Genomic DNA, 24,289 nt, shown 5'->3' with positions numbered 1-24,289 from the left:
ACCCTATGAGTAGGTCTAGGTGTGGGGGGAGATTTCCACTCCTCTACCCTTTCCTGAACCAGGCTTCTGTTACACAACCTCAGGAGGGTTAGTGAGGTATGCACGGCCAGGAGGCAGCAGAGCTATAACCTTTGCTCCTAAAACCCACTGGGGAGTAACCATGAGAGGACACAACCCTGAGCAACTTAGAACTCAAACCTGGCCCTGTATAAACTTGTTTTGAATAACAATGACATTACAGTTTGACTGAACCCTCTCCCATTCCTTTCTTCCTTGGCTCCACCTCCTCTGCTCTTATCAGTTTACTTCAGTACTGGCTCCCAGCACACTGGACAATATACTTCCCAAATAAGGAAACATGGGTTCCAGGCTTCCAAATTCCCTCATTTGTAAAGTAGATCAGATAAAGTCTTTATTGGGGGGAGTGTATATTAGGTGCTGTCCCTTAGCTTATTTGCTCAAGGCTAGTAGCCCCCTACCACTTGAGCCGCACTTTTACTTCTGGCTTTCCGATGGTTAATTGGAGACAAGATATAATAATCTCATGGATATTTCTGCCCAGTCTGACTTGGAATCTCAGTCCTCAGATCTCAGCTTCTTGAGTAACTCTGATTACAGGTATGAGCCACCAACACCTGGAAGAATTGGGTTTTGTTTTGTTTTGTTTTGTTTAGCTCCTCTGTGTAGTCAATAAGAGAAACACACAGAAGCTGTCTCCTAAAGGAGCTCTTTCTGAGGCTGCATGTGAAAATTCAAGGTAGATGACCTGTGTAGACATAGAGACTCTCTGAGGCCTCCACATCCTCCCTCCCTGCTCTCTCCCTGGGAGCAGGAGTCCCCAGCTTGCCGCTTCCTCGTCAGCCTCCCTGCCTACATCAGCTTTCTTGTTCACCTTGCCACATCTGCACCTGCACTGTGTCTGGCTCAAGCTTCCATCCAGAGAGAAAAACTACAATTGCTCTGGCTGCTCATTGCTATCTTCCTGAGCAAAATTTTAGCATCTAGAGCCAGGAGTTTGGCCTAGTGGTACAGTGATTGTCTAGCATGCATGAAGACCCGGGTTCAATTTCTTGGCACCACATTCATAGAAAAAAAGCTGGAAGTGGTGCTGTGACTCAAATGGTAGAGCTCTAGCAAAAGCCCAAGGAAGGGATTGGGCCCTGAGGTCAAGCCCCAGAACTGGCAAAAAAAAAAAAAAAAAAAAAAAAAAAAAAAAAAAAAAAAAAAAGCATCTAGTCATTTGATTGAGCTAAGTCAGCCTTTAAATCTGCCTTTGGCACAACTTGCCCTTCTCAGTACAAAGAGCAACAGTGAAGGCATCGGGTCACGTGGTACCAGCCACGGCTCTACCACACACTTTGAATCACCTTTGCTCAGGAGAAGCTGTGGGCGGGGGCAAACGACCTGGGGACTGGCTGTCAGAGAGCTGTGCCTCCCCTTCTGGCTCTAAAGGTGTCTCACAGTCTTTGAAGCCCTCCATTGTAGTATAATGTGTAGCACTCCCACTCCTTGAGCAGTGTGGCATTTCCAAACTCAGCATTCAATTAATCTGAATTAATTAAGACTTGAACTGCTGCTAGGGCAAAAGAAGTACAAGGAAGGAGCCAAAGCATGGGGTGGCCCAAAAACCGGAGGGACACAGTCCTGTCTGTACTATCTGGAGGAAAAGACAGCTCCCCATCCTTACTGATTCCAGGATTTCATATGAGCCTCCCCTGCCCAGCAACTTTCTCAAAGTAACTCCGATAAATTAATGTGAGCTGGGGAGGTCATCTGGCTAAGAATAACCAGCTGCTGAGAGGGTATCATGCACCAGCAAGACAGTGTGGTCTGCCAATGTGACCTGTCAATCTGTGTCCAAGACCCCACTTAGATACTCGCAAGGTTTGAACAGATCAGCCCCTAAGCCAAAGGCAGCAGTATTCAAATACCTGTCTCTGAAAGGCAGCCTCAGATCTCGCCGAATGCCTGGGCACCAACCCTTGTTTTCCACTGACTGGCTGGTCTGGTGCCCTGAGAGACAGAAGGAAAGCAAAACTGCTTCTCATTGGGGAATTTACTAAGGACATTCCCTCTAACCTTACTCTCCATTGGCTCATGCAACTGTATGTGCCACTGGCTCCCCAGGGGAAGGAAACAAGTGACCTCATCTCCACCAACCCCCCAGAGGCTGGTTCACCCTCCACTGTCTTTGTCTGCCCTCAAGACCCCTTGGTCTCAATACCAGCCAGGGATTTCTTCCACTGATTTCTTTGTGCAGTAAATAGTGAGTTGCCTGACCCACTTCCAACAAGTTCTGCCCTAGAAGCAAGTACCCATTATCTTACTGCACTGCCCAGAACTGGCTGCCATTTACCAGGGGGTGCCTGGCTCTGCCGGTCAGCTGTGGAGGATGGGGGAGCAGGGCGGGCAGGAGCAGTATGCTTCACTAAGATGACATCTGTCCTGATTGCAGCTGGAAACCAGAGATAGCCTAGGCAAGAACTCAAATATTTTAAGAAGGGATCCAGTGTCGGCTGTCAGTTGTGTGCTAGGGGACTGGGTATTTTGTATTTTAGATTTTAGTAACACTAATTATATTTCCATACACGCATATCAAATTCACTCCTTCTCTTACTCTTTCTTAACCCCTTTCCCTTTTTAGCTGTCTTAATATGCTCTTTTCATAATATGTATAATATACTTCAATCATATTCACCCAAGCACTGGGCACTTTAAAGTCAGTTGTTTCCAGGGAGACAATTTGAGGCATCAAGATGGTGAGAACATGTTTAGTAACAGCCATGTACAGGAGACCTTATAACATAACCACCCTGAGTGACATGTACTATCACGTTCTCCCCACTTTCTAGGTGTGGACATTGAGGTTTCAAAGCAATAAGAAGAGCACAAGGTCTTTTTTGGTTTTTGATTGTTGTTTTGTGGGTTTTTTGTCAGTTGTGGGGCTTGAATTCAGGACCTGAGCACTAGCAACGAGCTCTTTTTCTCAAGGCTAGTTAGTGCTGTAATACTTGGAGTCATAGCACCATTTCCTGTTGTGTGGTAGTTAATTGGAGATGAGAGTCTCATGGATTTTCCTGCTTGGGTTGGCTTTGAATTGAAATCCTCAGATCTCAGCCTCCTTAGTATTTAGGATCACAGGCATAAGTCATCAACACCAGGCCCCAGGGTTTCTTATGTAGTAAAATTCATCCTGAGTTTCAAATTCCAAAGTTCAAACTTTTAACCAAAGTACCCACTTTGATATCTATGTATCTCTTATCCATCAGTTAAAAAGAAAAGGTACCTTGTGTATTTCAGACACAAATGCCTTCTATATATCCCCTCAAACTAATCCCCAGGCTAACATTGGTGGCAAATGTCTATAATCCTAGCTACTCAGCAAGCTGAGATCTGAGGATTACAGTTGGAAACCAGTCCAGGAAGGAAAGTCTGTGAGACTCCCATCTCCAGTTAACCACCAAGAGGGGAGGACATGGGAGTAAAGCTATAGCTCAGTGGTAAGCACCAGCCTTGAACACAAAAGCTCAGGGACAGTGCTCAGGGTCCTTAGTTCAAGCCCCAGACCAACAACAAAACCAAAAACAAGCTTCAATGTGTATTAAATCTTTGGGAGCCAATTACAATTATATGGAGGTCATAGGGGGGGTTTCACAATGCAATTGGTAACTCTACCAAAAGAGATGTGGGAAGTCCTCCATCTTTCCTTATTTCTCCCTAATTCCCTCCCTTCCTTCTTCACTCTGTATGTGCATTTAAAAAAAGAGGAGCCAGGAGGTTAGCCTAGTGGTAGAGTGCATGCATTAAGACCCGGGTTCGATTTCTTGGTACACACACATAGAAAAAAAAGCCAGAAATAGTGCTGTGGCTCAAGTGGTAGAGCTCTAGCCTTCAGAAAGCCCAAGGGCAGTGCCCAGGCCCTGAATTCAAGGCCCAGGACTGGCAAAATATAAATAAATAAATAAATAAATAAATAAATAAATAAATAAATAAATTAGTTAATTAAATTTTAAAAATTAATTTGACCCATATGGTCAAATAGCAGCAACGTGTAAGATTGGAATCTTCATAATGGAACTTATTTTGCTACTACCTTGATTTTGGACTCCCCACCCTCCAAAACAATGAGAAATCATTTTCTATTATTTAAGCTGCCCAGTTTATATTTTATTTTTGCTAGTCCTGGGGCATGAATTCAGGGCCTGAGCACTGTCCTTGGGCTTTCCTCAAAGCTGATACTCTACCAGTTGAGCCACAGTACCACTTCCAGCTTTTCTATGTATGTGGTACTGAAGAATCGAATCTGGGTCTTCTTGCATGCTAGGCAAGCACTCTACCACTAGGCCAAATTCTCAGCCCCCAAGTTGATGATATTTCATATATTTCCCATATTGACTAAAACAATAAACCACAAAGAAATGCCCCTAAATCTATATATTGGAATCCCAACTCGCAAAATGGAACTTCTCTTTAAAGAGGCAATTAAATTAAAATGGGGTCATTAGGGTAGGGCCCTAATCCAATGACTTTGTGTACTTTTAAGAAGAGGAAGAGACCTCTAATGCATTCCTGCACAGAGGAGCCATCATGAGAAGGGACAAAAACAGAAAGGTCATCTACAGGCTAAGAAAAGGAAGAACCCACCCCTGCAAGCACCTTAATTCTCATCCTATAAGAAAGTCTAAGCTGCCAGTCTGTGGTCTTTTATTGACAGCCCTAAAAAAAAATCTAAAACCAGGGGCTGGGAGTTTGGCCTAGTGGTAGAGTGCTTGCCTAGCATGCACAAAGACCGGGGTTTGATTCCTCGGTAGTGGTGCTGTGGCTCAAGTGGTAGAGCTCTAGCCTTGAGAAAGCCCAAGGACAGTGCTCAGGCCCTGAGTTTAAGGCCCAGGACTGGCCAAAAAAAAAAAAAAAAAAATCTAACACAAGCCAGGCTTTGGTGGCTCACACCTGTAATTCTAGCTGCTCAGGAGGATGGGAGAGGGTGTCAATAACTTAGATAGAGCAAATGGGAGAAAGATATTTTGCAGCAGTAAGAAAGCCGTTTCTAAAAATGAGAATTTTCATCGTGGTTTTTATTGTGTTGACTTTTATTAAACAATGGCTTAAAACTTACAGCTTTTCTATTTTAGAAAGACACATAAACAACATGTCAGAGTCATAAATAATATTCCTCTGATACACAAGCCTTAATGTAAACAACATGGCGGGTAACAATCACTTCCAGGCTCCCCAACCCAATATGATTGGCTGTGGGAAAAGTGTGCTGGAGCTGCTCTTTGCTCTCCTTTGTCTTTTCTTTTCTTTTTTCCAGTCATGGGCCTTGAACTCAGGGATACTATTTGCTCAAGACTAGTGCTCTGCCACTTGATCCCAGCATCACCCCACCTTTTTCTGAGTATGTGGTACCAAGGAATTGAACCCAGGGCTTCACACATATTAGGCAAGCACTCTACCACGAGGCTATACTCTTGCTTTCTGACACCAGCTGTGCTTCCTTCCATGGGCTTCCAGCAGCTTCGCCACCATTTCTAGAAGCTTCAGTGTTAGCAATCCACTCAGAAGGACCATATCTCAACAAAGAAGAAAATTTTAATATCAATAATAATAATAGGAAGTGACACCCTTTAAAAAAAAAAAAAGAAAGGGGGAAGGGAAATGGGGACCATGACATGTGAAAGGGTATGAATGTGTGGGAATTAAGGCACCATTTATCTGGCAAATATTATGTAACCCTTCTATTAATTACAATAAAAAATATATTAAAAAAAAAAGAAAGAAATGTACCCTGCAGAGAATAACTTCTAAATGGTTTCAGAGAGCAATGGAGATGAGTTTGGCATAAAGATTATTGTCTTTATTTCTTGGTGAGACCTTGAATTATTTGTGCTATGCTGGGAATTCTTTAGCTTATCAACTAGACTTTTAATTTGCACACTCATTGTTTATTCATGAACCACTATGGAGAATCTAGCTAGTAAATACAAGCTCCTGCCTGAATTCTTTTTTCTTTCTTTCCTCAAAAGTGGTGCTCTACCACTTCAGCCATAATTCTACTTCTGGCTAGTTGGAAGTAAGAGTCTCTCAAATATGGGCCGGGAGTTTGGCCTAGTGGTAGAGTGCTTGCCTCGCATGCACAAGTACCCGGGTTCGATTCCTCGGTACCATATACATAGAAAAAAGCCGGAAGTAGTGCTGAGGAGCAAGTGGTAGAGTTCTAACCTTGAGAAAACCCAAGGACAGTGCTCTGGCCCTGAGCTTAAGCCCAGGACTGGCAAAAAAAAAAAAAGTCTCTCAAATATGTCTGCCTGAGGGGTCCAAACCATGATCCTCAGACTTCAGCCTCCTAAGCAGCTAGAAGTGTAAGTGTGAGCCAGCAGCAGCGCCCAGCTGATTGCTCTGGGCGTGGCCTGGGAGCCATGTCCCAAGACGAAGAAGACTCTGTGCCATCTTTCTGAACCTCAGAATCTGTAGTAGTCAAGCAACTGAGCTCTGAGTTGGGACGTCACACTCAGGAATTTGTCTTTGTCCTGTCCCTATTCCAATGGTTGAGTCATTACCAACATCCAGTAAATCACGAGGAATGAGTGAACAACCACATAAATAGAAGTTTTCACAAACCATAACTACAGAATATAAAGGGAACAAAAACAATAGAGATTAATTGCTACTTGGTAGATGGAGCATCTAATTTCCTATAAAATGTCAATATGATTTCTTTCTTTTTTTTTTAATGGTCAGTTATGGGGCTCGAACTCTGGGCCTGCGTATTGTCCCTGAGCTTTTCAGCTTAAGACTACTGCCCTACCCCTTGATCCACAGCACCACTTCTGGTTTTCTACTGGTTAATTGGAGATAAGAGTCTCAAGGACAATAGTGGGGGCCAACTTTGAACCGAGATCCTCAGCATCCTGAGTAGGAGGATTACGGCATGAGCCACCTCCACTGGCTCAATATTTTTTTTCACATTTCAATACAATTTCTTCAATTAGGATTTTGATGTGTAAAGCAGAACCTTTCAGTCTAGCAGCAAGATACCTTTTAAAATACAAACTATGGGGCCAGGAGTTTGGCCTAGTGGTAGAGTGCTTGCCTAGCACGCACAAAGACCCAGGTTAGATTCCTTGGTACCACATACATAGAAAAAAGCCAGAAGTGGTGCTGTGGCTCAAGTGGTAGAGTGCTAGCCTTGAGGAAAGCCCAAGGACAGTGCTCAGGCCCTGAGCTCAAGCCCAGGACTGGCAAAAAAAAAAAAAAAAAAAAAGAATGAGTGATTTTCAGGGACCTTTTCCCAAAAGGAAAAATATAAACTAAATTAGTTTTCCCATCCCTCAAAATAAAAACACTGGCTCTCTGGGGCAGACTGACACTCATGAGATGAAAAGGAAAATTAATCATTTTATTTTATTTTTTTGCCAGTCCTGGGCTTGAGCTCAGGGCCTGAGCACTGTCCTTGGACTTTCTCAAGGCTAGAGCTCTACCACTTGAGCCTCAGCACCACTTCCGGCTTTTTTCTATGTATGTGGTACAGAGGAATCGAACCCGGGTCTTCATGCATGCTAGGCAAGCACTTTAACCACTAGGCCAAACTCCCGGTCCCTCATTTCATTTTTTTGAGTGTTAAAAACAAAAAGCAACATCTGTTGCATTCCACAGAAGCACATTGACAGACTATTTCTGCAAACATATTCAAGACCCTGCACGGAAAGGCTGTATTGGAACAGGGTCTGGTCACTTGGGCAGGGACTGGGAGGAGGAGCTGATGGTTCTTGAAACTGTGTACTCATTTCTCTGGTTCACCTGTGTACAAAGAGTCGCAGCATTTGGACTGGAATCCAGCTCTGTCACCTTTTAAATTGTGCAACCATAAGCTACTAATTAGGGCTGGAAATGTGGCCTAGTGGTAGAGTGCTTGCCTTGCATGCATGAAGCCCTAGGTTTCATTCCTTGGTACTATACATTCAGACAAAAAGCCGGAAGTGATGCTGTGACAGTGTGCCCAAGGACAGTGCTCAGACCCTGAATTCAAGCCCCAGGACTAGCCCAAAAAATTTTTTTTAATCTAAGCTACTAATTACTTTCAGTTAATCTGTCTCCTCACTAGTAAATGGGGAAAATTAGATATAATCTGCATTATATGAAAATTCAGTTTTACAAAACATTTAAAACTTCTGGGTGCAGTGGCTCACACCTGTAAATGCCTCAGAAAGCTGAGATCTGAGGATCGAGGTTCAAAGCCAGCACGGGCACTAAAGAACATGAGACTCATCTCCAATTAATCACTGGAAAATAGGAAATGGGACTGTGGCTCAAGGAGCAGAGCAGTAGCCTTCAGCTGAAGAGCTCAGGGATAGCACCCAGGCCCAAAGTTCAAGCCCCTCAACCAACAAAAAGAAAAGAATATTGAAGCAAGGTGCAAATAGTTCATGTCTACAACCTCATGAAGCTAAGGTTACAGAGAATCTGATAATTATCATTTGAAGTCAGTCTGTATAATATATTCTATATAATATATAATTAATATACATATAAGATATATATGTAATATGGCTGGGTACCAGTGACTTATGCCTGTAATGTAGCTACTCAGGAGGCTAAGATCTGAGGATTGTAGCTCAAAGCCAGCCCAGGCAGAAAAGTCCCCATGAGACTGTTGTATCCAATTAACCACTCAAAAGCCAAAAATGCCACTGGTGCTCAAAGTGGTAGAGCACTAGCCTTGAGCAAAAGAGCTTAGGGACAGCATCCAGGTCCTGAGTTCAAGCCCCATGACTGAAAAGATATGTATGTATACATATATATATATATATAGTAAATTATAGTGTAAGTTGTACATGAGCTGAAAGAAGGTCTTTGCCATTCACTTCTAGAAAATGCAAAATGTCCTGTCCTGCAAGAGCTCAGCAGTCTAACAGAGGACACAAAGACACATTCAAATAATAAAACCAGGAAACTGCACTGTGGTTTATGAAAGACACATGCACTCAATTCTATGCAGGCATGCGTGGTGAAGGGAGAAATCGGATCTTTAGATCTGGGAGGCCTTTCTGAAACTCTTTTGTCTTCTTCTTTGTGCTGGTTCTGGGAATTGAACTCAGGGCCTGAGCCCTGTCTCTAAGCTCCTTTTTATGCTCAAAGCTAATACTCTACCACTTGAGCCACAGCACTTCTGGAAATAAGAGTTTCACTGCCTTTCCTTTGTGGGCTAGCTTTGAATCTTGATCCTCAGATCTCAGCCTCCTGAGTAGCGTGGATTACAGGTGAGAGCCACCAATGACTGCCTTTCTAGAGAGAGGATGTGCATTTGACAGTTTGGGAGGGGAGATGCAGGAGAAGAACATTCTTTCTGGAGAGGCTGTTCGGGCAGAGGAACAGAAGTAGAGAAGACTGGGGAGACCCAGGAAGGAAGTTGGAAAGCCAGCAGTGGGAAGTGATTGTGAGAAGGGGAAGTTGTGCAGCTGTGTGAGGAAACCCAACAGAAGACTAAGGTGGGTGGGCAGTAATTTGGAAAGGTCTAACTATTGCCTGTGTTGAGCCCCTCAGTACCAGCTCAGCTGAAGACCCCAAGTCCTTTAACCCCTCCATCAGGTACCACAGCATCTTTGGGAGAACAGGCAGCCTCCAGAATTTTCCCGGAGCTATGGGCCAACAGCAGGAAGGCATGGGCAAGGATTGGATCCGGTGGTGGAAGCAGAGGCCTGAGAGAAAACAGAGAGCACAGCCCTCTCTGCTGCAGTGCTGGCTTCAGGCTGAGGGTGGAGGGAGCCCTCTTCTGGCCGGTGGAGATCATGCAACAGCTCCTCAGGGCTGGAAAGCAGCAATCAAAGAGCCACTATCACCCTGCTAAAGTGTGAGTACTCATCATGTTTCTATGAACCTCCATCGTTAAATGTTAAATTGGCTTCCAATAAATAGAAACATAGAAGATAACCAGACACAACAAGGTCATGGCTCATGTCCATAATCCTAGCTAGTCAGGAAGCTGAGTAGCTGCCAGTTTGGGCAAGAAAGTCCCCTATCCCCAACAACAACAACAAAAAAGCCAGAAGTGGGGCTGTGGCTCAAATGGGAGGGTGCTAGCCTTGAGCAAAATAGCTTAGGGACAGTGCCTAGGCTCTGAGTCCAGGCCCCAGTACTGGCACACAACAAAATACAGAAGGCAATTGGAGACTCTACCTCTATGCTATCCCAGTAAGGTTCTGTAAAATAATGAGGCCCTGTAGTAAGAAAACCCAGATTTTGGTGAGCTCACTGGAAAATGGGTACCTGGCACTTGCCACACAAGACACATCCTGCACCAGCCTGCTACTTCCCATAGCCATTTACATGAGAAGATGAGAGGAAAGAATCAGTAGCAAGAACAAGACCCATACATGAAAAGCACCATTGATATAGAGCTTGGCGGGACTACTTCCTGGAGCTCATCTTCTGCCCTCCAGAGTGAGGTTAAATAACAAAACTTTAGCTCAGAAGTAACCTTCATTTTTCAAGAATTACCCATGATTTAAAGCTACTTTCTATGAAACAGTGGTGTAGATAAGCATGCAGACAATTCAAGATGAAAGAAAAAAGCCAATTGTTTTTGATCTACACATAACTGAGGCTCTTATGTATAATTGATCCAGCTTACTACTAAGGCTAGAATGAGTTTTCTAGAACAGGATTTTTTTCAGGTAGGAAGTAGGAATTTTAAGAGCAACAGGCTTATCTACTCATGGATCATTAAATTTCAAGTTTTAAAGCTTAAACACTGTCTTAACACGTTGTTTTTCTAACGGTTAAAGAAAATTTGTAGTGTATCTTAGGAAATGGCAGAGCACCTGCCTAGCAAATATGAAGCCCTGCAGTTAAAATCGCAACAATAACAAATGATACAGAACTCTAGGCATTCACATACATTGAGACCAGAGGAGGATATTCTCAGGAGAGGAACACATAGGTACAATGCCTATGTGCCTCTGATCATACACAATAATATTTATTGAAATGAACTCCAAGAGATGGAAAAGAAAAATAAATAAAACCCCAGCAGGGCCAAAGACTTCTAATATGTCTATCAGCTTTAAAAGAAATGACTCTGCCCCACTACCATTTTGGGGTCAAATCCAAGGCCTTGGGCAGGCTCGGCAAATACTGTATCACTGAACTACATCTGGCCAGCCCAAGGAAAGACGGCTTTGAATGTGCACATGTTGTGTGTATGTATGAATGCTGCATATAGAGCTTGAACTCAGAACCTGGGCTTTTCCCCTGAGCCTTTTTGCTCAAGTCTAGTACTCGACTGCTTAAGCCACAGCTCCACTTCTGGCATTTTTAGTGCTTAATTGGAGATAAGAGTCTCATAGACTCTCCTGCCTGGATTGGGCTCAAACCAAATCCTTAGTAGTTAGTATTACAGATGTGAGCCACCAGTGCCCAGTTTGAATGTGTACCTTTGTAAGTCAGTGGTGCCTTATCTTTTCTGGGTCATATACATTTATGAGTAATTCATAAAAATTAAGGCATTCTTCTAAGAAAGAAGTCGCACCTCAGCAAATTAATTCACATGGGCTATATCAGGATGTCAGAAAATCCACAGAATTTGTTGAGAATCCCCTTCATTAAATATTCATATGCTAGATTTGTTTTGAGGACATGTAGCTCTAGCTACAGACCAACAACACCAAAGAGACCTTAATGCAATTGTATCTGTAATCCCTAAGTACAGGGATATTATTTAGTTGGGATGACTTCTTTTTTCATATAATTTACATTCAGTCAGCATACATGTGTTGAATTGAGCAGGCTTTTATTCAATCTGTTTGAACTGAGAAAAATCTTCAGATTCTCCCAACTGGGCAGAAATCTTCCCAAAAGCCCACAGAGTATGCCAACATTTTTGTCCTGATTTACAGAGCATTCTCTTTCCTGTGGAACTACAGTCCAAGATGGCAAATACACAATTTCCCATTCGGTGATGGTCAACCAGTTCCCTAATTGTCACCCTTATATGTGCTTATCTGTACAGAAATTCTTTTGCCTTTCACACTTGTAATGCATGGCAAATAATAGACTTCTAAAAATGGACTTCTAGATATGCAGTTCAGTATTCCAAAAATATCTGTATAAAAATCACATGCCTTGGATTCAGAATTAGAATCCCCATGGAATTTTGCCACATCTGAGAGCTCAAGATACATTCTACAGAAGAAAACAAAAGATACTGGACACTAGTAGCTCATAACTGTCATCCTGGCTACTTAGGAAATAGATCTAAGGATCTAAGCCCAAGTGGGAAAGTACGTGACATTAACCACCAAAAAGCCAGAAGTGGAGCTGTGGCTCAAGTGGTAGAGCAGTAGCATTGAGTGAAAAAAAGCACAGAGACAGCACTCAGGTCCTGAATTCAAACTCCAGAATCAGCAGGAAGGGAGGAAAGGAGCGGGGTGGGGGGGGGAGATCTAGTCAGCTGGGTACTGGTTACTTAACCAGTAATCCTAGCTATTCAGGGAGTTGAGCTAGCTCAGGCAGGAAATTCTATAAGATTTTCATGTCCAATCAGCCACCAAAACACTTGAAGTGTCCATGTGACTCAAGTGATAGAACATCAGCCTTGAACAAAATAAGCCAAGCAACAGCACAAGGCCCTGATACACACACACACCCCATCACCACCACCACCAACAACAACACTACCACCACCCTCCCCCTCCTCATCATCATCTAGAACCACACCTTGCTCTCAGGTTTCCCATCATTTAATTCAAAGTGCTTTCTTGGCTCTGGCTTCTTTTGCCTCACATTCTACTGCTCTTCCTCCCGCTACTCCACTTCATCCCCAACATAACAAATACTCCCCAGTCACTGCTTTGACACTTGCTTACCCCTCTGCCCGGAGCCATTGTCTCCCAGGAGCCCCATTGCTCTGTTCCTTACTTCAGGCAGGCCCCTGTCCTAATCTTGCCTCTCCTGCACCACTCTAACTTTTCTTCAACATGATTACATAGGCAACACATCCATGTACAGATGCTAGAGCCTCTATAGAATATAATAAACTCCACAAGAGGCTGTACCTGCTGTTGTCTACCCTATCTAGCTGGGCTCACTGCCCACCGAGGAGCTTCGCTTAAGTGCTAAAAGGATTTGAGAATTCTCAGGCTATCCTGGGTGCTAGTACTTGTCTGCTCAGTATTGCCCAGTGGTTTTCTGTCTCCAAATCTGACAGTTCTGTGTTCTGCAGACAGCCCTGTAGAGAATGAACCCATAACTAATTACCTAATGGTTCCAGGAGAAGATAGGAGCAATAATAGGAAAAAAAACAGTGGACAACATCTGATACGGTGGTTATTATACTGTGTTCCCTGATAACCCTCTCCCTACAATGCCACCAAAATGGCCAGAGCAACATTTAGACTGAATTGTGCAACCAGACATTAAAACGACATTTTGAGTGTGATAGCAAGGTATGATAATCATCACATAGACGCTGAGTTTGTGACATATCAAGAGGATGTGTTCCATGCAGGTAACAAGAACACAAGACAGGTTGGAGACACCTCTGGGAGAATAGTTGCTAGAATTCCCTGGGAAGGCCATGACCGAACCCCCAAAAAGAGAAGTATATTAAAGTGAAGCTTATTTTTCCTGATCTCTGCCTTTGAGCAGGTAGGAATTGCTTGCAGTCATGCACCACCATGCCCTGATACAGACGGCTATTTCATGTCTTCTACCTGATTCACTCCAATATTTTTTTGGGGGGGGTCGGTCATGGGACTCTTCAGCTCAAGACTACCACCCTACTCCTTGAGCCACAGCGCCACTTTCTGGTGGTTAACCGGAGATAAGAGTCTCACAGACTTTAGTGTCTGGGCCGGCTTTGAACCATGATCCTCAGATCTCAGTCTCTTGAGTAGCCAGGATTACAGGCATGAGTCACTGCAGCCCAGCTTCCAATATATTTCTAAAGAAAATACATCAGGGCATCTCCTAATTGTTATAATACTTCTACCACAAGAGGGCACAATGTGATTATGTATTCTAGGTGAGAACACAAGTGCTGAAAATAAATATCATAATACAGGATATACTGTATCACAATCGTTGTTTTTATTTAACTATTATTTTCCTAGCTGGATTAGACCTGTGGTCCTCCTGCTCCCACCTCCATAGAGGGCAGACCTCCATTGCCACATGCTTTGAATTATATTTTTTGAGGTAAGAATAATTGAAAGCCGAAAAACACACTTTTGGAATTTTTCCCCCTCAGGCTATAACTGATTGACTTAGCATCATTATTTTCTGTCTAAAATACTATGATTCATCTGTTTTCTGGGAGTCTTTCCTGCAGTGCCTAACCAGGCCTTGAAGCTCCAAATTATTCTACATTCCTAGTTCATGTTATGTTTCCTGCAGGCCATCAAGTTCATGGGTTTTATTATAGCTTTGCAAATTAGTAGAAAAAAACTTTACTAGCCTATAAACATTTTATCAGCTTCATCTTGCTCCTGGGGGCAGATTGGTAATGTAATGCTGAAAGCAATATTATTCATAACTCACTCAGCTATAAAACTAATGATTGTTATGCAACCAGTTGCTAGCTTTCCCTGCTCCCTGGTGAAGCATGTGCATGCTCATGGAAGCTCTGGTAAATGAGGTCAAATTGTCCTGTTGCTCAACATCCCGTGCAGTTGGCGTTGCACAGTGGTACTGGTAGAGTCTGCTTCCCATGGAAACTAGAAATCACCCTCGACTGTGGTCTCTGTACTGTGTCCCTGGAAGTCTGCAGATTGAACTGATGATGTTAGGGGGTGGGGATTTGGAGAGGTGATTCAATTATAAGAGTTAAAGCACTTTAGTATCCTTCTAAACGAGGTCCCAAAGAAACCATACGCCTCTTCTGCCATGGAGGTTACACTGAGAAGCTGGCTGTCGGTGGTGAAATGGAACTGAGCACACACTGAGCTGCCAGCATCTTGATCTTGGAGTTCCCAACCTCCAGAACCATGAGAAATACTTTTGTGTTGTTGTTTAGACATCATAAGTCTGTGGTGTTTTGTTTTGCTTCCTCACTAAGACCTTGCTTTGAGCAGTCCTGCGGGCAGCAATGTCAGCTCCTGCTAGAAAGAATCTGTGTGCCAGGTGTGCACGCTCATGCCTGGAATGTGCTCTTAGCTGGGTGTCCGTGGTTCATGTCTGTGGTCCTTCCTGGCTGCTCAGGAGCCTGAGATCTGAGAATCAATGTTCAAAGCCAGCCTTGGTAGACAAATCCATGCAATTTTTTTTTCTAATTAATCAGCAAAAAAGCTTGAAGTGGAGGTGTGGCTTTAGTGGTAGAGTACCAATTGGGAACCACAACAAAAGCAGAGTGCAAGGTCTAGAATTCAAGGCTCATCACCCTCGTTTGTTTCATTTTTTAAAGAAACACTTATGACTTCCTCAGACCTTCCTCGCCCTGCTACTCATGTGTTTCCCTTGCAAAGTCACATGTGCTTCTTTATGATTATCCCATTCATCTCGACTTCCACTTCTCAAACGATCTTAACAGAAACCTCACTCTCATATTTAGGGCATGTCTCCTCCCTCTGGAAATCTAGCCGAGGTCAGCATCTTGCTCACCCAGTCTATGGTTCCGTTCCACTCATTCCAGCCAGTAGAACAGGATAGCAAAGGAGCTACATGGTTTATAACAGAAGCTGGCTCAGCACAGAGAAACAGCCTTCTGCAGGCCAGAGGGGCAGCCATGGAGAACTGATAGGTTGTCTTCTCCACCATCAGACCTTCTGCTCCCATAATTTAAGGGCCTGAGCTGTCTGGCACCATTCCTGGATAGTGGCTGTAGATGGCAGCCATCATCACAGGGAAAGGGCCAGTAAAGAAATGGCAGCAGCAGGATGGGGCAGCTGCAGTCAGGTTCCCCAGTGGTTCCCAGGCCTGGGAAGCCAAGAAAAATGTGCCACAGGATACTAACAATCTGAACTGTAAGACAGATCTCAGAGTAGTCTTTTTCAATGGTTGTATGAGAGAGATCAATAGATGCCCTGTGAAAATGCCATCCTTTCTTTGCTACAAGACTCCCTGGAGCCCTTAATAGACCAAATTTCTTATCTCCCAAAGGGAGAGATTATTTTACTATAAATCTATTGAAAATAGTGTCACACAAACCTACTGTTTTGACTTACACACATGGGAACTATTTGTCTAATCATTTCATTTGGGTCAATAATTCCAAAGGGGGTGAAAAAAACCAAAATGTGTGGTTTTCTTATTAAATAAGAATAAAATTTGTTTAATCATGTATGACAAAAAGAATAAGACCAAGAAGGGGCTGGGAGTTTGGCCTAGTGGTTAAAGTGCTTGCCTAGCATGCATGAAGACCCAGGTTCGATTCCTCGGCACCACATGCATAGAAAAAAGCCAGAAATGGTGCTGAGGCTCAAGTGGTAGAGCTCTAGCCTTGAGAAAGTCCAAGGACAGTGCTCAGGCCCTGAGCTCAAGCCCGGGACTGGAAAAACAAACAAACAAAAAAAAGAATAAGACCAAGAAGTACCATGGCAAGTTGGTTATTAGGGGACTGGAGATGCCATTACTGATACGATGTATCCTTATCAAGGAGTATTAGTAATATTCTAGGGTCCTGAGGAAGGGAACAATGGTTGTCTTTCGTCCAAGTGCCTATTTCAACAAGCTTGTGGTGCTTCTCAGATGACATTGTATAAGGATTCCATGTCCTAGACAGTTGTTGAGAGGTGGCCTCGTGAAGGAATAAGTAAGAGGGTGGCGTTATTCATGAACTGGGCTCCAATCGTCTCATATGGCAAGAAGATGTCCAATGTCATGGTCTAGACTACTTCCGTACACATAAAGGAATCCATACACGCTGATGACGAGGGCTAGGGTTGTAGCTCAGTGGTAGAGCACTTGCCTCAAGTGCACGAAGCCCTGGGTTTGATTCTCAGCACCATTGAGAAACAATAACAACACTAGGCACCTATGGCTCATGCCCATAACCCTAGCTACTCAGGAGGTTGAGATCTGAAGATCAACGTTCAAAGGCAGCCCATGAGGCTCTTATCTCCAATTTACCAGCAAAAAGTTAGAAGTGTAGGCGTGGCTCAAGTGATAGTGTGTCAGCCTTGACTTGATAAAACGAAAGGAGAGTGCCCTTCCTCTAAGTTCAAGCCTCATTACTAGCACCAAAAAGATAAGTAAATAAAGGAAACCAACCAAACAAGTCAATGACCTCCAAGAAGATAACCGATTACAAGGAGGCAGGATGTGCACCACCAGAAGCCCGGGGATTGCTGAGATACCACAGCCCTGTGTGGCTTTCTTTGTCTCGTAGTGAGCACTGCCCTGACAGCACGTGATATAAGGAGCTGGAAATGCTTGGACTGTTCTGTTGGCAGGTGAGGGAGGATTTTCACTCATCTGGAAGACTTCAAGACTGCTCTTGCCACAAAATGAAATGTTTTTCTAGTATCTATTGTGTAGTTTCCACTAGCTTAGTCTGACTAATGTGTTAGTCAGAGGTTACATGAGAGAATGAAGGAAAGGTAGTCCTCACCTCAGGCTGTGAAGGTGCAGAGTGTTGCATGCAAGTATCCTCCACAGATGTGGGGATTCCCAAGAATTGTCTCCAGAATTCCACACTGAAGAAAGCAAGCCATTGACATTCAGGGCTAAAGGAGAGACGGCAATGACTAAACCCATATTTAATCCTGTTCATGTGATCTAGTCCCAACTCAAAAACAATAAACTACTGTGCCCATAAAATCCTTCTAGTTGGGTGCTAGTGACTCATGCCTGTTATGCTAACTGCTCTGGAGACAGACAACTGAGAATTGAAGTTCAAACCCAGCCCAGGCGGGAAAGTATATGAGATTCTTATCCCCAGTTAATTACCAAAAAGTCAGAAGTGGAGGTATGACTCAAGTATTACAGTGTCAGCCTTGAGTGAAAGAGAAAGGAAGGAAGGAGAGGGAAGGGGAGGGAGGGATGGTATCTGCGTGAATTCCCATGTTGAGTTGGCCAGCAGGCTGAATGTGCCCACCAGAATTCTCACTCAGGACTAAACTCAGCTATCTAATCTGAGAAAACAAGTTCTGACTTAAATGCCTAAAGCCAAACAACAACAACAAAAAACAGAAGGAAGGATGGAAGAGAAGGAGGGAAAAAAAGGAAGGAAGGAAGGAAGGAAGGAAGGAAGGAAGGAAGGAAGGAAGGAAGGAAGGAAGGAAGGAAGGAAGGAGAAGGAAAGCACAAAACCTTCATCTCCTCCAGAAACCCAGGGAGTAGGGGAACTCCAGTTCAATACTCACGGTAACAGGACAGGGCACTTACATGGCCCAAGGAAAAATGTGCCATTCTAAATGGAGAAGAAACAGCTATTGTCTAAACACTTGCATAAAAAGTACTGTATAAACAGCTAACAGCTGTTTTTGGTCTTTGCTTTTAGAGAAAGCCAATAAAAGAAAAGACAGTCTTTCAAATGTGGTTTTTTGTTCAGAGCCCAGATTTTCTACAACTAATTTCTAACCCAGAATTAGGCCATTTCAGACAGCTCTATTTTGTAAACTAGAGAAAATGATAGAGCTGGAGACTGCCCAGGTCAGGACAGAGGCTGAGCCAGGCAGGCACCACTGTGCAGAGAGGGGGCTGTAGGTTTCTGCAGCCATCTAGAATTGAACAACACAAAGCAATACTCCCAAGGTCTGGAAAGGATAAAGCATTCCAATGAAAAAGTAGGAAACAAAGTGCATCTTTTTGAGATACTGTTGTTTGATTGCAGCTCTTTACCTCTCAAAAAAAAAAGAATAACAATCCAGGTGTTGCTGGCTCACACCAGAGGCTACACCAGAGGCTGAAATGTGAGATTTGAAGCCAGGCCAGGCGGGAAAGTCCATGAGACTCTTACTTCCAATTAAGCATCAGAAAAGCTTGAAGTAGAGCTGTGGCTCAAGTGATAGAGCACTAGCCTTGAGCAAAAAGGCTCAGGGACAGCACACAGGCCCTGAGTTCAAGCCCCAGAACCAGCACCAAAAAGAAAAAAGAAAAAGAACAACAGACCAAGCTTTGCCCATGCAACCAAGGCCACCAATAAAGACGAAGAGAATTTTAATGAGCACTCCTTTTATAAATGAGGAAATTATAGAGGACTCCCAAAGAGATATTTATATGAAACATTACTAGTGAAGTCCTGTAATTGTGAAACCAGAGGGATAAATTAACAATGAGGCCAGTCCCTCTTTTTATAAACAGAGATTTCAGGATGAGCCTTTGCTTCTGTTCTGTCAGGGATTTGTTGATGCTATCTTCTGTTCCCTGAGTACCAATATTGTCCCTTAAAGGAGTCTGACACTTAAGCTAGCCGCTCTTTACCTAGCTAACATTCTTTTTATATGTAAATGTAGTTTATATATGTGTGTATGTGTGTGTGTGTGTTGTACGTAGATGTCATTACATAGAGGGAGAGAGAACTTCTGTTTCCTATATCATTGTTTTACCTAAAATTTGGAAGTAAGGCCTACGCCCCTTCATGATGCTCTGTCTGTATTGCACTGACCATTTGAACACATGGATATCTTTCTAGCCAGCACAGCTGAGCCAATCCCTTCAGGACTGTTCTGCTACAAAGCTTTAAGACTTTAGAGGAAAGCTGGGCACTGCCAGCTCACCCCTTAATTCTAGCTACTCAGAAGGCTAAGATGTAAGGATTTCAGCTTGAAGCCAAAAGTCCATACGATTTTTTTCTCCAATTAACCACCAAAAGTAGGGCTGGGAATGTAGCTTAGTGGTAGAGTGCTTGCCTAGCATGCATGATGCCCTGGATTTGATTCATTAATTCCACATAAACAGAAAAGGCTGGAAGTGGCCATGTGGTTCAAGTAGTAGAGTACTAGGCCTTGAGCAAAAGAAGCTCAGGGATAGTGCCCAAACTCTGAGTTCAAGCCCCAGGACTGGAAAAGAAAAAAAAAAAGCCAGAAGCAGAAGTAGTAGAACTACAATGGTAGAGGGGGTAAGTGAAGGGACAGCACCCAGACCTTGAATTCAAGCCCCAGTACGGGCAAAAAAAACCCCAACTTTTTAATAAAAAAGAGGTCCAGGAGTTTGGCCTAGTGGTAGAGTGCTTGCCTAGCATTCACTAAGGCCTGGGTTCCATTCCTCAGTTCCACACACATAGAAAAAAGCCAGAAGTGGTGCTGAGGCTCAAGTGGTAGAGCTCTAGCCTTGAGAAAGTCCAAGGACAGTGCTCAGACCCTGAGTTCAAGTTATTATTATTAATAATAGTATTTTTTTAAAAAGGCCTTAGATACAATCTGATTTTTTAATGTTCCACTAGGCTCCTAGATAACAAAGAAACTCTATTGACCAAACAGAGGAGTGAGAGCTGGAAGAAGAAACTCAGATGGGAAGCCATAGAGTGGGACAAACTACAGTACTGAGCTCTGGAACCACTGCAGGTCACAATGGGCCAAAGTCCTCTCCAATTTTTCCACCTTAAACCCTAACCTTTAAAGAATCTAAGAGTCTAAACCAACCTTCTAGATTTTCTGGGGATTTGGTTTTCTGATATGTTTCTCTTTCTGTCTCTTTTTCTGTCTCTCTCTATCTCTGTCACTGTCTCTCTCTCTCTCTCTCTCTCTCTCTCTCTCTCTCTCTCTCTCTCTCTCTCTCTCTCTCTCTCTCTCTCTCTTTCTGTATTAGGCACAAATTCAGAGTCTTGTACTTGGTAGTCAGTACTCAACTCTTACAGACCAAGCAAAATAAGTTCATAATAAAGAGCACTAGAAAACAAGATAAAGCAAAAAAAAAAATTAATAGCTGGGCGCAGTGACTCACGGCTGTAATCCTACTACTCAGGAGATCTGAGATCTGAGGATCAAGGTTCAGAGCCAGCCTGGGCACAAAAGGACCTGAGACTCTTATCTCCAATTAAAACTCTAGAAACAGGAAGTGGGGCTTGGTTGAAGGGTAGGAAAAAGCTCAGGAACAAGCGCCCAGACCAGAATTCAATCCCCATGACCCACTAAATAAATAAATAAATAAATAAAATAAAATTAATACAGCTAGGACTTTGGTGTAGCAATTAACAAATGAAAAATGCAAAAAATATAAAATGCCTAAAGATATCCAAGATGGAATTATACTTTTGTAGAAGCTGCACTAGGAGTCTGTAAAATATGAGCAGACCAATTTGAAAAGGTCCCAGACATGCTTTACAGATGAAATAAATTGATAAAATTAAAAGCTCAATTGTAGGGCTAAAAAATAAGACTCTGAGGACTGAGGTATAGCTCAGTGGTAGAAATTGTGTGAGGCCTTGGGTTTAATCTACCTCACCTCAAATAAAAAAAGAAGATTCAGTTGTAAAAAGATTTGATAGTTTCACTTTCTGAAGAAGTTACTCAGAATCTGAGGACTGTGATCCAAAGCCAGCCTGGGAAGAAAAGTCCTTGTGAGACTCTTACCTCCAATTAACCACTCAAAAAGCACAAGTGGAACTGTTGCTCAAAGTGATAGAGTGCTTGCTTTGAGTAAAAAAGCTTAAGTCACAGGCCCTGAGTACAAGCCCCATGATTGACAAAACAAAACAAAACAATACTGTTGAGTTGGGCAGACTAAGATCTGAGGATCACAGTTCGAAGACAGCCCAGTCAGGAAAGGCCATGAGACTCGTATCATTAACTGCCAGAAGACTGGAAGTCCAGCTGTGGGTCAAAGTGGTAGAGCACTAACCTTGTGCAAAAAAAGCTCAAGAATAACACCTAGGCCCTGGGTTCAAACCCCATTAGCCACAAGAAAAGGTTGAAAGGAGCATTATGTTTTAACAACGAAATAAGCAAGATGAGAGTGTAATGCTTAAGCTTCCTTCTGCGTGCATACCAGGAATCTTTTCAAGTGAAAGATAAATTTAATATGAGGTTACAAAGAGAAGTTTGTGCGTGTGTGTGTGTGTGTGTGTGTGTGTGTTCCCTGTCTCTGGGAATTCAGAAAACAATTGAGTTATTGGTGATTTCAGATGTCAGAGAGGATAATAACCATGTGTTCCCATTCTCAATTGCTTCAAGCAGTATCTGATTTTGAGGCTAATCTTAAGAACTAAAATGTTTTTTCTAGAATATCGTGTTGTTTCCACGTGCCCTGCTTGACTAATGCATTCGTCACAGGTTACAACATGAGAGAGTCAAGAAAAGGCAGCCTTAATCCCTGGAACAACCTTACTTCCCAACTCACTTCCTCTATCCCACAAATGACCCTCTCAGCCTCGTCTGCACCGGCTATCTTCCTGGCAGAAGATATTTATTGAGTAGAGACTTGCTCCTGCTTGAAACTTCAGCTCTGCTTCTTAGACAGACATTCTCTGTGGATTTCTCACCTCTTTTCCTATCACCTCTTGTCTATCCATAGGGAAACAGAGACCAGGGGATATGAGAGGAGAGAGCAGGTAAAGTTGATCGGCCTAAACAAAGATATTTTTATCTTTAACAAAGACAGTGTGTGCTTTCTGTATCATGAGAAAGGAAGAACTGGGTTAGCAAACTTTGGCGGATGAAGAAAATAGAACATTGTATTGCCAAGGACGATGGGAAATTGGAGGAGTATGTGGCTTCCAGAACTAATGAACTGCTGATATAATGTCAACTGACAAACATAGAGAACAGTCTCACAACTATGTGATAATCAAATACATAGCCAAGAATTGAAAAAGAATAAAGAATCAGTAAATGTGTAAATGTATACTGGAAGTTCTTTTTTTACTATTTTTGTTGCTTCTGTGATTCTTATTCTTTTAGTACAAAAAGGGCTCTATTTTTATTTAATAGCAGGCCAGGAAAAAAAAATAAGGATGGAACAAGCCAGGCACTGATGGCTCCTGTGTATAATCCTACTTTCTCAGGGGACTGAGATCTGAGGATCATAGTTCAAAACCAGCCCAGAAAGATAAATCTGAGAGTTTCCATAACCAACAAAAAAGTCAGAAATAGAAGTATGCATAAGAGATACAACACTAGCCCTGAGCAAAGACAAGCAAGAAAGATCTGAGTTTGAGGCCCTGATTTCAAGCCCCAGTAAACACACACACACACTAGTGTGGGATGGTATCTGAGAGAATAGATAGTGAAACACTAATCTCTGGAGCATTCCAACTCTATTTATTCCATCAGATATGTCTACAGAGACCTGGTAAACTTTGAAAACGGGGCCCGTTGCGATCACTTTCAACCACACTCACCCTAGTTCCGTGCATTGATCACTGAATGAGAGTGGCATCGTGGCAGGCCCTCAGGTTTTCCTCTGAAGACCCTGGAAACAAGACACAGAACACCTTAGCTGTGTTTAAAATTTTCTTTTTCTGTTTTGTTTTATTTTCATTTATTTTGAGTCAGATCTTAACTATGTTGGCCAGAGTAGCTTCCAATGACTGGACTCAAGTAATCTTCCTGTCTCAGGCTCCCCAGTAGGACAGGTAGGTACCCCATACTTAGTTTGTGTTTAAGTGTTTTAAAGACTTTTTTTTGCAGTCATGTCCTATGTTGGGTACTATAACACAATAAAACAGAACACACACATGCCCACATACACACATACACAGAGATAATAAGTGAAGAAAAGGAGACAGAAACCACATGGTAATTACTACAGGAATAGCTATAAAGAGTTATTATCGCTGGGCACTGATGGCTTGCGCCTATAATCCTAGCATCTCAGGAGGCTGAGATCTAAAGGTTTTGGTTCAAAGCTGGCATAGACAAAAAAAAGTCCTCATGAGACTCTTATCTCCAATTAAACACTCAAAATCTGAAAGTGGTGCTGTGGTTCAATTGGTAGAACACTAGCCTTGAGCACAGAGAAACTCAGTGACAGCACCCAGGCCTGAAGTTCAAGCCCCACAACCAACAAATAAAAAATATCAAGTGCCAATTTCAAGTACCAGTCTCAGACAAGGAGGAGGAGGAGGAGGAGGTGGTGGTGGCAGTGGCAGCAGCCAGATGCCAGTGGCTCATGCCTGTAATCCCACCTACTCAGGAGGCTAAGGATCACAGTTCAAAGCCAGCCCAGGCATGAAAGTCTGTGAGACTCATCTCCAATTAACCACCAGAAAACCCGAAGTGGCGCTGTAGCTCAAGTGGTAGAGCGACAGCCTTGAGCTGAAGATCTCAGGGACAGCACCCAGGACCAGAGTTCAAGCCCCACAACCAACCAAAAAATAAATAAATAAAAGGGGAAGGAAGGAAGGAAGGAAGGAAGGAAGGAAGGAAGGAAGGAGGGAGGGAGGGAGGGAGGGAGGGAGGGAGGGAGGGAGGGAAGG

The sequence above is a fragment of the Megascapheus bottae genome, chromosome 8 (genome assembly GCF_031878675.1).
Source record: "Megascapheus bottae isolate mThoBot1 chromosome 8, mThoBot2.hap1, whole genome shotgun sequence".
Classification (NCBI taxonomy): domain Eukaryota; kingdom Metazoa; phylum Chordata; class Mammalia; order Rodentia; family Geomyidae; genus Megascapheus; species Megascapheus bottae.
This window is presented reverse-complemented; position numbering follows the sequence as displayed.